General features: G+C 42.6%; 1 long non-coding RNA gene across 1 annotated transcript; it reads right to left on the minus strand.

The window, feature by feature from the left end:
* Nucleotides 1-8,500: 8,500 nt before the first annotated feature.
* On the minus strand, nt 8,501-8,847 carry LOC123162826 (uncharacterized). Its single transcript, XR_006481483.1, has 2 exons — nt 8,797-8,847; nt 8,501-8,682 (listed from the first exon to the last, which is right to left on the minus strand). It is a non-coding gene; the product is annotated as an uncharacterized lncRNA (long non-coding RNA).
* Nucleotides 8,848-11,348: the final 2,501 nt, after the last annotated feature.

Raw genomic sequence — 11,348 nt, forward strand, 5'->3', positions numbered from 1 at the left:
TTTCGGGGGTGCCATGTATCTGGCACGAGCGATCGAGTATTCGGTCCAAATTGGACGGACCTGGAGTAGTTCTTTTGAATGGCTTTTTCTGCTGACCGGGTTTGGAGCCTCTGAATCCGGCATTGACTGCCGTATCCTCATTATTGTCGCCGTTAATGCGGCGTTTGTTCTTGTTGCGACGCGACCTTCCGTTGCGGTCCTTGGTATCCAGACTGCCAGAATTTTTGCTGAGGTTGTTGCTGCGGGCTAGCCAGCTGTCCTCTCCCGCGCAGAAGCGGGTCATGAGTGATGTGAGGGCTGCCATGGATTTCGGCTTTTCCTGTCCCAGGTGCCGGGCAAGCCACTCGTCACGGATGTTATGTTTGAAGGCTGCGAGGGCCTCCGCATCCGGACAGTCGACGATTTGAATTTTCTTAGTTAAGAACCGTGTCCAGAATTGTCTGGCCGATTCGTCTGGCTGTTGAATTATGTGGCTTAGGTCGTCAGCGTCTGGTGGTCGCACATACATGCACTGGAAGTTATCAAGGAATGCGGCTTCCAGGTCCTCCCAACACCCAATTGATTCTGCTGGCAAGCTGTTAAGGCAATGCCGACTGGTCCTTTAAGCTTGAGTGGGAGGTATTTGATGGCGTGAAGATCGTCACCGCGGGCCATGTGGATATGAAGGAGATAGTCTTTGATCCAAACCACGGGGTCTGTTGTGCCATCATAGGATTCAATATTCATGGGTTTAAACCCTTCGGGGATTTGATGATCCATTACTTCATCTGTGAAGCATAGTGGGTGTGCGGCGCCTCTGTATTGGGCTATATCACGACGGAGCTCAAGCGAGCTTTGTCTACTGTGTTCGGCCCGGCCGGACTTGCTGTGTCCGGCGCGACGGTTGTCGTCACGTATCATGGGGCACGCACGCGATCCATAGATCGATCTTGATTGTCTTGCCTTATCCTCCAATATATCTCGCAAGTCCGGAGCATTCCCCTGTGGCCTTGTGCTTTTCGAGCGATGTCGGGGTACGGTTCTAGTGGAGGGCCTAGAGGCCTCTCTGTCGCGGCCACGAGGTGGTCGGTCAGCCGTATTGTGTGCTGGTGATGGAGGTTTATATGCCTCCTCCTCTAATCGGGGGAGCAACTTGCGTTTGGGGTAGCTTTTGGAGGGACGTTCGAGCTCATGCTCTTCGGCCGCAAGGACTTCAGTCCATCTGTCGGCTAGCAGATCTTGATCAGCTCTAAGCTGTTGCTGCTTTTTCTTGAGGCTGTTTGTCGTGGCCATAAGTCTGCGTTTAAAATGCTCTTGTTCGATGGGATCCTCAGGCACGACAAATTTGTCATCGTCGAGGCTGGCCTCGTCTCCGGAGGGAGGCATGTAATTATCATCCTCTACCTCTTCGTCTGCCGCTCTCTCATGAGGGCTGGCTTCTCCGTCCTCCTGCGCTGAATCTTGCTGGAGGGGGTTGTCTTCGGCACTGTCTGGGGTATTATTATCTCCGGTGCCGGAATCTCCATTCTTGCTGTGGCGGGATTTAGAGCGGCGCCGCTGACGCCGACGCTTGGGCTGTTTCTTGGAGGGGTCTTCCTCCGCTGTTCCCTCGCCATTCCCATCCTTTGGGATATCCACCATGTATATGTCATATGACGAGGTGGCTTTCTAGTGCCCAGTAGGCGCTGGTTCTTGGTCGTCTCCAGCATCGTCGTCCATACCGTCGATGTCTTCGCAGTCGAAGTCTAGCATGTCGGTTAAATCGTCGACAGTGGCTACTAAGTGGGTGGTGGGTGGGCCTTGAATTTCTTCATCATCCGCATCCCAACCGTCCTGACCACAGTTCGGCCAGGGCTCTCCTGATAACGAGAGATACTTTAGCGAATTCAGGATGTCGCCGAAAGGTGAGTGTTGAAAGACGTCCGCAGCGGTGAACTCCATGGTCGGCGCCCAATCGGATTCGATTGGAGGGGGCGTAGGAGGTTCGGAGTCCGGCACCTCAGAGTCACTAGCTTCACAAGGGACAAGGTCAGTATTCGACTCTATCACCATAGAGGTTGCAGCTCCCGAGGCGGTGTCTAACCACCCGTCCTCGATCTGCACAGCCGGCTCCGAATTGAGGGTCGGAGCGGACTCGTGTGCGGCCTCTAGGGCACTGTCCGGCAGCAAAGCTAAATCATGCCCATCGTGACAGTGCGGCGCGCTCGGTTGTGGCTCGAATCCATCGAAGATCAAGTCTCCGCGGATGTCAGCCGTGAAGTTCAGATTTCCAAATCTTACCTGACGGCCAGGGGCGTAGCTTTCAATCTGCTCCAGATGGCTAAACGAATTGGCCCGCAGTGTAAAGCCACCGAATACAAAGATCTATCCGGGGAGAAAAGTCTCACCCTGGACCGCGTCGTTGTTGATGATCGAAGGAGCCATCGAGCCTATCGGTGATGATACAGAGGAACTCTCAATGAAAGCACCAATGTCGGTGTCAAAACCGGCGGATCTCGGGTAGGGGGTCCCGAACTGTGCGTCTAGGCGGATGGTAACAGGAGACAAGGGACACGATGTTTTACCCAGGTTCGGGCCCTCTTGATGGAGGTAAAACCCTACGTCCTGCTTGATTAATATTGATGATGTGGGTATTACAAGAGTAGATCTACCATGAGATCAAGGAGGCTAAACCCTAGAAGCTAGCCTATGGTATGATTGTTGTTCATCCTATGGACTAAAACCATCCGGTTTATATAGACACCGAAGAGGGCTAGGGTTACACAGAGTCGGTTACAATGGTAGGAGATCTACATATCTGTATCGCCAAGCTTGCCTTCCACGCCAAGGAAAGTCCCATCCAGACATGGGACGAAGTCTTCAATCTTGTATCTTCATAGTCTTGGAGTCCGGCCGATGATGATAGTTCGGCTATCCGGACACCCCCTAGTCCAGGACTCCCTTAGGTCTAATGCTAAATAAAGAAATATCTCCTCGGAATGGCAGAATATCTTCTTTAAAAAATAGGTTAGTCCCATCTGCTATTGCTTGAAGCAGGCCCGGGGGCCAGCAGGACTAATAGGATTTTGTATTGACGCAAATATTTCTTTTTCTAAGCATACAATTACGAGTACCTCTAGGTTTTATTAGCGGAGAAGAAGCAGTAATTTGGGGCTTATCGGGACCGATGTTATGAGCTTCTGGAATACAATGGAATCTTCATAAAGTAGATCCTTATGATTCTTACAACCAATGTGATTGGAAAGTCCGATGGCAAAAAGAAGGGGATTGGTTATCTTGCTATTTAGTATGTTGGTGAAATGAGAAAATCCATCAAATTAATTCAACAAGCTGTAGAAAAAATATATTCTCGGAGCCCCTGTTCTGGCGGTGCTTCTAACATCGTTGGATGGCATGTGGAGGTTTATCTTCAACGGATCTCGTGGGATTCAATCGTCGTTTGTCTTTGATGGGTCCATGTTGAAAAGGTATTCATTCATCAGTGGTTGTGTGTCCACAGGTTAGATCCTTCCAATCTACGTTTCTCTTTGTCGCCGGTGATTCCTGTTCTGGTGCATATACTTTAGGAAGGCATAAGCCACAAAATCATGAGATATATAGAAAGGTGTGACAACTCCTACTTGTTGCCTGGGCTACAATGCATATACTTTAGGAAGTATCTCTGGTCCAAACTCATAATCCAATTATGCCCCTTAATCACATATTATGTGTCTTAGGACCTATTACAGGTTTGCTCATGTGGGTGCTCGCTAGTGACCAACATCTTATCATGAGATCATAGCATTCTTCTCTTTACTTTTAAATTTTTGTTTCCATTTCTTTCTTTTTCCTATACAAGTGCCATGCTCTCACCCTTCCTCTATCAATGAAAACACACCTCTCATGTGTACTTACACTCAGCCGAATTCCATCTAGCAATGCTCTTGTCCCGTTCTCATGAATGAACGATTCCTCTCAGTCAATGGTATACAATCCATCAGAAACTTCAAGAAAACAACCATGCTCCATACAACTCAAGATGTTGGCCTTTTTACTTCCACCAGAAACTTCAAGAAAACAACCATGATCCATACAACTCAAGATGTTAGCCTTTTTACTTCTCTGACGACCAGCCAACATTACTTTCCGCCTTCCAATGTGCATGCATACAATGGAACAACTCATAAACATGAAAGAAATAGATTGTAAGACACAGATATATTCAACCTAAAATCTGTTGTGTATTTCGGATTTGGACGACCATTTACCCATAATAACAGACGAATGATTGATTGCAAAAGAGCTATGGAGGAAACTTCACAAGCACCATACTCATTAATTCCACTCACAAGCCTTTTCTCGTAGAATTTCACAACTTTATAAGACATCTTTAAAAACCAGCCATCAGTAAATAGATCTCTCAATCCAGAAATGGTATGCACATATTAAACATTTCACTCCATTCGGGTCCATATTATGTTTGAAACAAGTCAAAAGGCTTGCCATTTTCATTGAATAAGACGAAGATTTTAAGAATCACTCTCGCGGCATTATATTACACAAATATTTTGCCCGACAAGGCACCCCGATGATGCCTCCGCTTTGATGTGTCACAAGCACAACGACCGGAGTCGCATTGTTGCGGAACACCCGAGCATTTCGCTCATTCCAAATTTCCCAAGAGATAGGAATAAGGGAAACAAGCGGCCTTCGAGATTGCGACCTCCCTTAAGTGTTGCTGCGCCACCACTCCTTGACGGAAACCATGCCTCCCTAGTCCGTAGGATGAACATCATGTAAACCAAGCCATGTTTTGATCATTGCCCAAACTCTGGCTGCATATTCTGTATAAAAGGATCAAGTAGACATGGAAGTATGCTCATATATTGTTGAATCCTATAAAACATTTAAAAGGTAATCCGCCGCATTTTAATAGCACTCTGTTTCTTAAATAAGTGACATTTTACTTGCCAGTTTGCAAGGTACAAATTGAAACATGAACTATAGTAAAAACATAATCATAAAGTCATAAATAAATTTATAGAATCCCTCTATCAATATTTCTGTAAAATTTACTGTGTTTAATGCTACAAAGAATAGCAACTTGAATTTCCACGAGGAGAAGTATATATAGTTATATACACATGCAGGTCTGCGCTTTCAAATTTAGCAAAGCATGAGCCAAAATAACTTACGGAGTGGTGCGTTTTTGTTGCTTGTTGGTGTTCTATGTGTCCCGACCACACTGGCGCTCAATTCCTGCAGGAGTGCTGAAGACCGAGAGGAGGCGATTCTGCCAAGCATAACCTACTGCCCAAGCAGATGTCATTTATTTATGGAGAAGAGGGTATTACATACAATTTTTTTGCGAGGCAGTTCAATTTAATGGGAAAAATATACCCTAGACAAGATGTTGCAATTGCAAACGCCTCACATAATAAATTATGTTCTATAATGAGAACACAATCCAATCCTTGATGAGAAGACATTTTTTCAATGATTCCCTTGTACCATCAACAAATCAATTTGAAGAACAGAAAAAGTATATTATTGTGAGAGTGCATATTGAAAGAAAAACGTGTACGAACTGGATGAAATAATTACCCATTTAAATGGACTAAGAAATAAGCATAGAGGACTCTGGAGATTGGAGTCAGCATACCGAAGAGGAAATGCAGGAAATGGAATACCCCACTGGCCTCACCGAATAATAAGTCCCTCGGTTCATTGATTCATCACCTTGAGGTAAATATCGTAGCACCGCCTGCTCCTCTTCTTTGAATCATTATTGTTTGTAAACATAGTCTTTAGCCATAGTCTGTAGTACTATGCCAGCCCATTGAGACCAACACGACACATAGTCAAATGTTATAGTACGCAACTGAGGATACATGAGGAAAATGAAAGGACTTTGCACTTGTGCATTGGCAAAAAGCTTCCAAGGCATAAGCCACAAAACCATGATATATAGAAAGGTGTGACAACTCTCGAGTTTAGTACACCGAATTTTGAAAAACACTGAAAAAACATGATAAAACAAAATCCAAAAAATCTAAAATTTTGAGACAAAAATAATTATCAAATGCTTGAGCTTCATGCAAAATTTGAGCGAAAAATAACATCCGAGGAACTCTCACCATAAAAAACAAAATCACTGCTCAAAGAGTGCATAAAACTTTTAAGCAGGACGTATTGATCTTTCATGTTACTTTACCTGGAAAGGGTAAGAACAAACGCACCGCAAACGCAAGAAAAGCAGTCCACAGCCCATATTCACTCCTAAATTAGGAATCGACATGATAGTATAAGTAGGCCAAAAGTAAGTGTTCTTGTCTCAAAAAGAATAAACATCCAGTAGCTATAGCAAGGAAAGGGGAAAAGGTATCATCAGATAATTCTTTAGGCCAAATAGCAGAATCTTACTTGATTCATGAAATTACACTGCTAGGTGCTTGCAGAAGAAACAATGGCACAAGGAAAGATTTGTGTATGCATAGCAAGCAATAGCAAGAGGCAAAAGAATAATGATAAATAAATGCTAAAATAATAATCGTTGAGAGGGGGGGGGGAGGGGTTACACTGTAGTTCAAAATAATCCATTCATTTTATTATAAAACCAAATATGCAGCAGAATAAAAAATTCTACAAGGTGAGTAGTAGTAGATGAGTTTTCGAAGAATGGATAACTTTCCTACCACAAGGACTGCTGAAAAACAGTGCGAAAATATTATAAAGCATTTCATCAAGCATTCCTGTTCAGGTCCTAGGTATTCTAAAATCCCTTCTTGCCATGTATGTATTCCTATACACATATAGCCTAAAATGCTATAGTTAACAAAAGTCAAGACACTATAAAAATATATTAAAAAAACTTCATCAGAATAGTCTCGGTATTCAATTGCTATCTTCTGATGACATCTGGGTCATTGTATGTTGAAATTGCAAACTGACAATAATTACACCATATGTCCACTGAATAAGTAACTGCAAGAACTACCCGTTCATACATCTCCATCTGTCCATATTCACAAGGATTTCGCTGTCATAGATGTAGAGTATTTACTATTTATAGTGATTAGTCACACGCACACACCCTAAAATCCGACACAAGGATCAACAAAAACACCTTATCTTCTTTTACTTCCATCACATTCCATTTCTTTTGACAAAAGCTAGCGAGTTCTTGCAGTTTCAATAACAAGTAGTTCTTGCAGTTTCAATAACAAGTAGGTAGTTGAAACTCACATCAAACTAATGTTCCAACTATACAAATAAACAACTAAAAATGAAAAAAATGGAGATGCGTAGCTTGTTCAAATAAAAAAGTCACATAAACTAAATTTTCCTAATAAAACCTGTTTGTATAGCTTATTCTAATTAAAATGTTTAATATCACGTGAGCAACATGTTTCAGAATAATGATAATTAAATGAAAGCAATTGGCTAGTTAATAAGAAATATTAGAGCATTTAGATCACTACTTTAGTATTCTAAATGCTCCTATATTTCCTTACAGAGGATGTACATACAGTTGCAGGAAGGTAAGTGTGCATATACATGACAAAAGAAGAAAGTGTTCATGGTCAGGGCTATGAGATTAACATACCAGCTCTATCAACTGTTATTTCTAATTCAGTAAATTTGGTACAAAGCTTTTATAAAGTAGCCCTTAGGACAACAAGTATGAGTTGTCACACTAAATAACCCCCTTCATGGTACATGTGTTGCACATTTCATGGGCACCACAGAATGAGGGTCGAACAAACAAACTACTCACCCTAACACCCCGTCCGCCCGGGAACGGGACGAGATGGAATCATGAGATTTGATCTCATCTCATTTCCTATCCATGTATACTCGCAAACCACTGCCGGTAGGATCGCACTGATTACTGCCAATTTGTTCCTTCACCCAAAACTTTGTCAAGAACAAACAGTGATCAATACTCCCACCCTAGCCATAACTAAATAACTAACAAACGAGGTGCAAAACAGAGGATGGATTATTGAATCAACTTGCTAATGTAGTTCTTTTTTCAGTACGACCCTTGAGAGCATTTTATTCTTTCGAGTGAAACTTATAGACTTGACATGAGGAACCTGGACTTGAACTCTTGACACAACTAATATATTAAATAGCTTCAGAATAACTGGACACATACATGTGTTCATCTTTTCAGAGTCTCCACACATACATGTGCCCATCTGCTCTGTAGGATCCTATGCAATACACAGATGTTTCCACTGTCATGCATGACACAACTTCAAAAGTGTTTGGCATGTATTATCTGAAAGTCAAACTTACGTCTATGCATATCCTGTAACATGTAAGTCGAAACCCAATGTATCCCAAGGTTTCGGCCTTGCAATCCCTATGCAACATTGCATCTCCCATTTGATGTTGCTACTGCCATGACATGACGCGCCTATAGCGAAATCTCACCGGGCATGTGGAATCCTCGTCCGTGAAAAATCGTCTCAAGGCTTTCTCCGGCATAGGAGCTGAGAGGAGAAACCTCGAAGCTTATGAGGGAAAGGGATCATGAGAAAGATGATCATAAAAGTTCTATGTTGAAAGGCCTGACTTGTAATTTAATTCTACAAGTTTCTGGGTACAGGAAATGGTGAGAAATTACCCATCCGCTATGCAGTTGGAGTAGCATCAGGTGTCATAGGTTGTGCCATTCACGTTCTTCACTGGCGCAAATTCCTCTTCGTGTAGCACCTGAATTTTCAGATATGCACCTATGAGTATCTCAAGGTTTTAAAGCTCACAAAAAACAGGAAAAGAAGAGGGAGCAGAAGATGCTATATTAGGGCAGATTTTTGAAAGTCGAACCTCAAAAAGTGTCATGGACAGGGATTAAATGGATATGTCAAATATGAACTGCTCAAGCTTCAGGCCTATCATACATCCATGAATCAAAGGTACCTAAATGCCATGTGCTGTAACAGAACATGATTTATGCTTGAGCATGGCAATTGCCAAGTAAATTACTTGCCATGACATGCCTAGCAGATCCTTAAATCACAAACTTTAGCTCTAGATGTAATTCCCATTCTCCTAGGAAAATTTAAGAAATACAAGCATTAAGCATCAAGTAGGTAAAATAGTAATGATCTACTGTTAAAACCAGATTAGTTTGGAAGAGACAAACAAAGGAGTGGCCTAAAAAAACATTGGATTTGAAGGTGACGATGCTACTAATAATAGATCCATTCTGCTTGGATCTTCAAAATGTGAGGAAAGGAAACGTGCCTGAGTTTGCTTATATCACTCCAATAAATCACCTTTGTTCTCACCCCGCACTCTAAGTGCATAAAACTTTTAAGCAGGACGTATTGATCTTTCATGTTACTTTACCTGGAAAGGGTAAGAACAAACGCACCGCAAATGCAAGAAAAGCAGTCCACAACCCATATTCACTCCTAAATTAGGAATCGACATGATAGTATAAGTAGGCCAAAAGTAAGTGGTCTTGTCTCAAAAAGAATAAACATCCAGTAGCTATAGCAAGGAAAGGGGAAAAGGTATCATCAGATAATTCTTTAGGCCAAATAGCAGAATCTTACTTGATTCATGAAATTACACTGCTAGGTGCTTGCAGAAGAAACAATGGCACGAGGAAAGATTTGTGTATGCATGTGCCTTTAGCAAGCAATAGCAAGAGGCAAAAGAATAATAATAAATAAATGCTAAAATAATAATTGTTGAGGGGGGGGGGGGGCGTTCTATTGCATACGGTTACTCAGACATCATCATGGGTGATGAACTCAAACAACCCGCACGGTTTCTAGAAAGTAGGCGTGTTCGATCAACTAACAATCAAATATGGCTTCTGGCAGCGAACTCTTTGCGTTAGGCCACCTTGCACAAACGTTTCCACACAAAGAACTGTGTGTGATATACATACCTACGGAAATGTTTTTCTAGGATTCACCGTGTGGGATGTCCATACCTACAGAAATGATTTCCTGGGATTCACCGTGTGGGATGTACATACCTACGGAAATGATTTTCTGGGATTCACCATGTGGGATGTACATACCTATGGAAATGATTTTCTAGGATTCACTGTGTGGGATGTACATACCTACGGAAATGATTGGGTTTCGATGCCTCGCCCGATTGCACACGGCCCCAGCTTGGGTCCCAGGAGGGCTTATCCCCGACGATTTCTGGGTCATGTGGGAAGGACACCCTATCGCACACACTCACTTGGCGACGGTTCCAAATGCCGTTGCGGAAAGGGGTTAAAAACCGTTTGTTTAGCATGTCGCTGTACTAGTGTTCTGAGATTGAAATAAACCAGAAAAGTTCCCAGTCAGGGGACACCATGTACTGCGTTTCTGCGACCTTTTGAGGGATTGACCGCTGCTGCGTTGAGGCTGGTGATCTTGCCGCAGATTGGTTTTTGTTCTTGTTAGATAATAACAAGGGATGAAATCTATTTTTACCTGATCATTTACTTTGAGTATGGTATTTTTCTAGTTATCACAGATCGTTCTACTACGCCGTGACGACTACAGTACTATGAAAGATCGGGCTACGACACGCATGAATTAGTGTCTCCTATCGACGCGGCCACCAGAAATACGTTTTGATGGGCATCTTCATAGCCAGTTGATTAGCCGCGTCGATGTGAGACTTTTGTTTTGTCTTCTCTATGTTAACCCCTATCATCATACTCTATTCCACCCATAGTGCTATATCCATGGCTTGCGCTCATGTATTGCATGAGGGTTGCAAAAGCTGAAGCGAGTTAAAAAGTATGAACCAATTGCTCGGCTTATCATCGGGGTTGTGCATGATAAATACTTTGTGTTAAGAAGATGGAGCATGATGACCCACAAGTACAGGGGATCAATCGCACTCCTTTCGATAAGTAAGAGTGTCAAATCCAACGAGGAGCGGAAGGAAATGACAAATAGTTTTCATCAAGGTATTCTCTACAAGCACTGAAATTATAAGTAACGAGTAGTTTGATAGCAAGATAATTTGTAACGAGCAAGTAATGGTAATGGTAACAAAAGTGCAGCAAGGTAGGCCAATCCTTTTGAGGCATAGGATAGGCCAAAACAGTCTCTTATGATAAGCAAATGTGTCCTTGACAATACACGGGAATTTCATCTAGTCACTTTCATCATGTTGGTTTGATTTGTGTTCACTACTTTGATAATTTGATATGCGGGTGGACCGATGCTTAGGTGTTGTTCTTACTTTAACAAACCTCCTACTTATGATTAACCCCCTCGCAAGCATCCGCAACTACGAGAAAAGTATTAAGAATAAATCTAACCATAGCATTAAACTTTTGGATCCAAATCAGTCCCTTACGAAGTAGCGCATAAACTAGGGTTTAAGCTTCTGTCACTCTTGCAACCCATCAT

This window comes from Triticum aestivum, chromosome 7B, assembly GCF_018294505.1.
Source record: "Triticum aestivum cultivar Chinese Spring chromosome 7B, IWGSC CS RefSeq v2.1, whole genome shotgun sequence".
NCBI classification, from domain to species: domain Eukaryota; kingdom Viridiplantae; phylum Streptophyta; class Magnoliopsida; order Poales; family Poaceae; genus Triticum; species Triticum aestivum.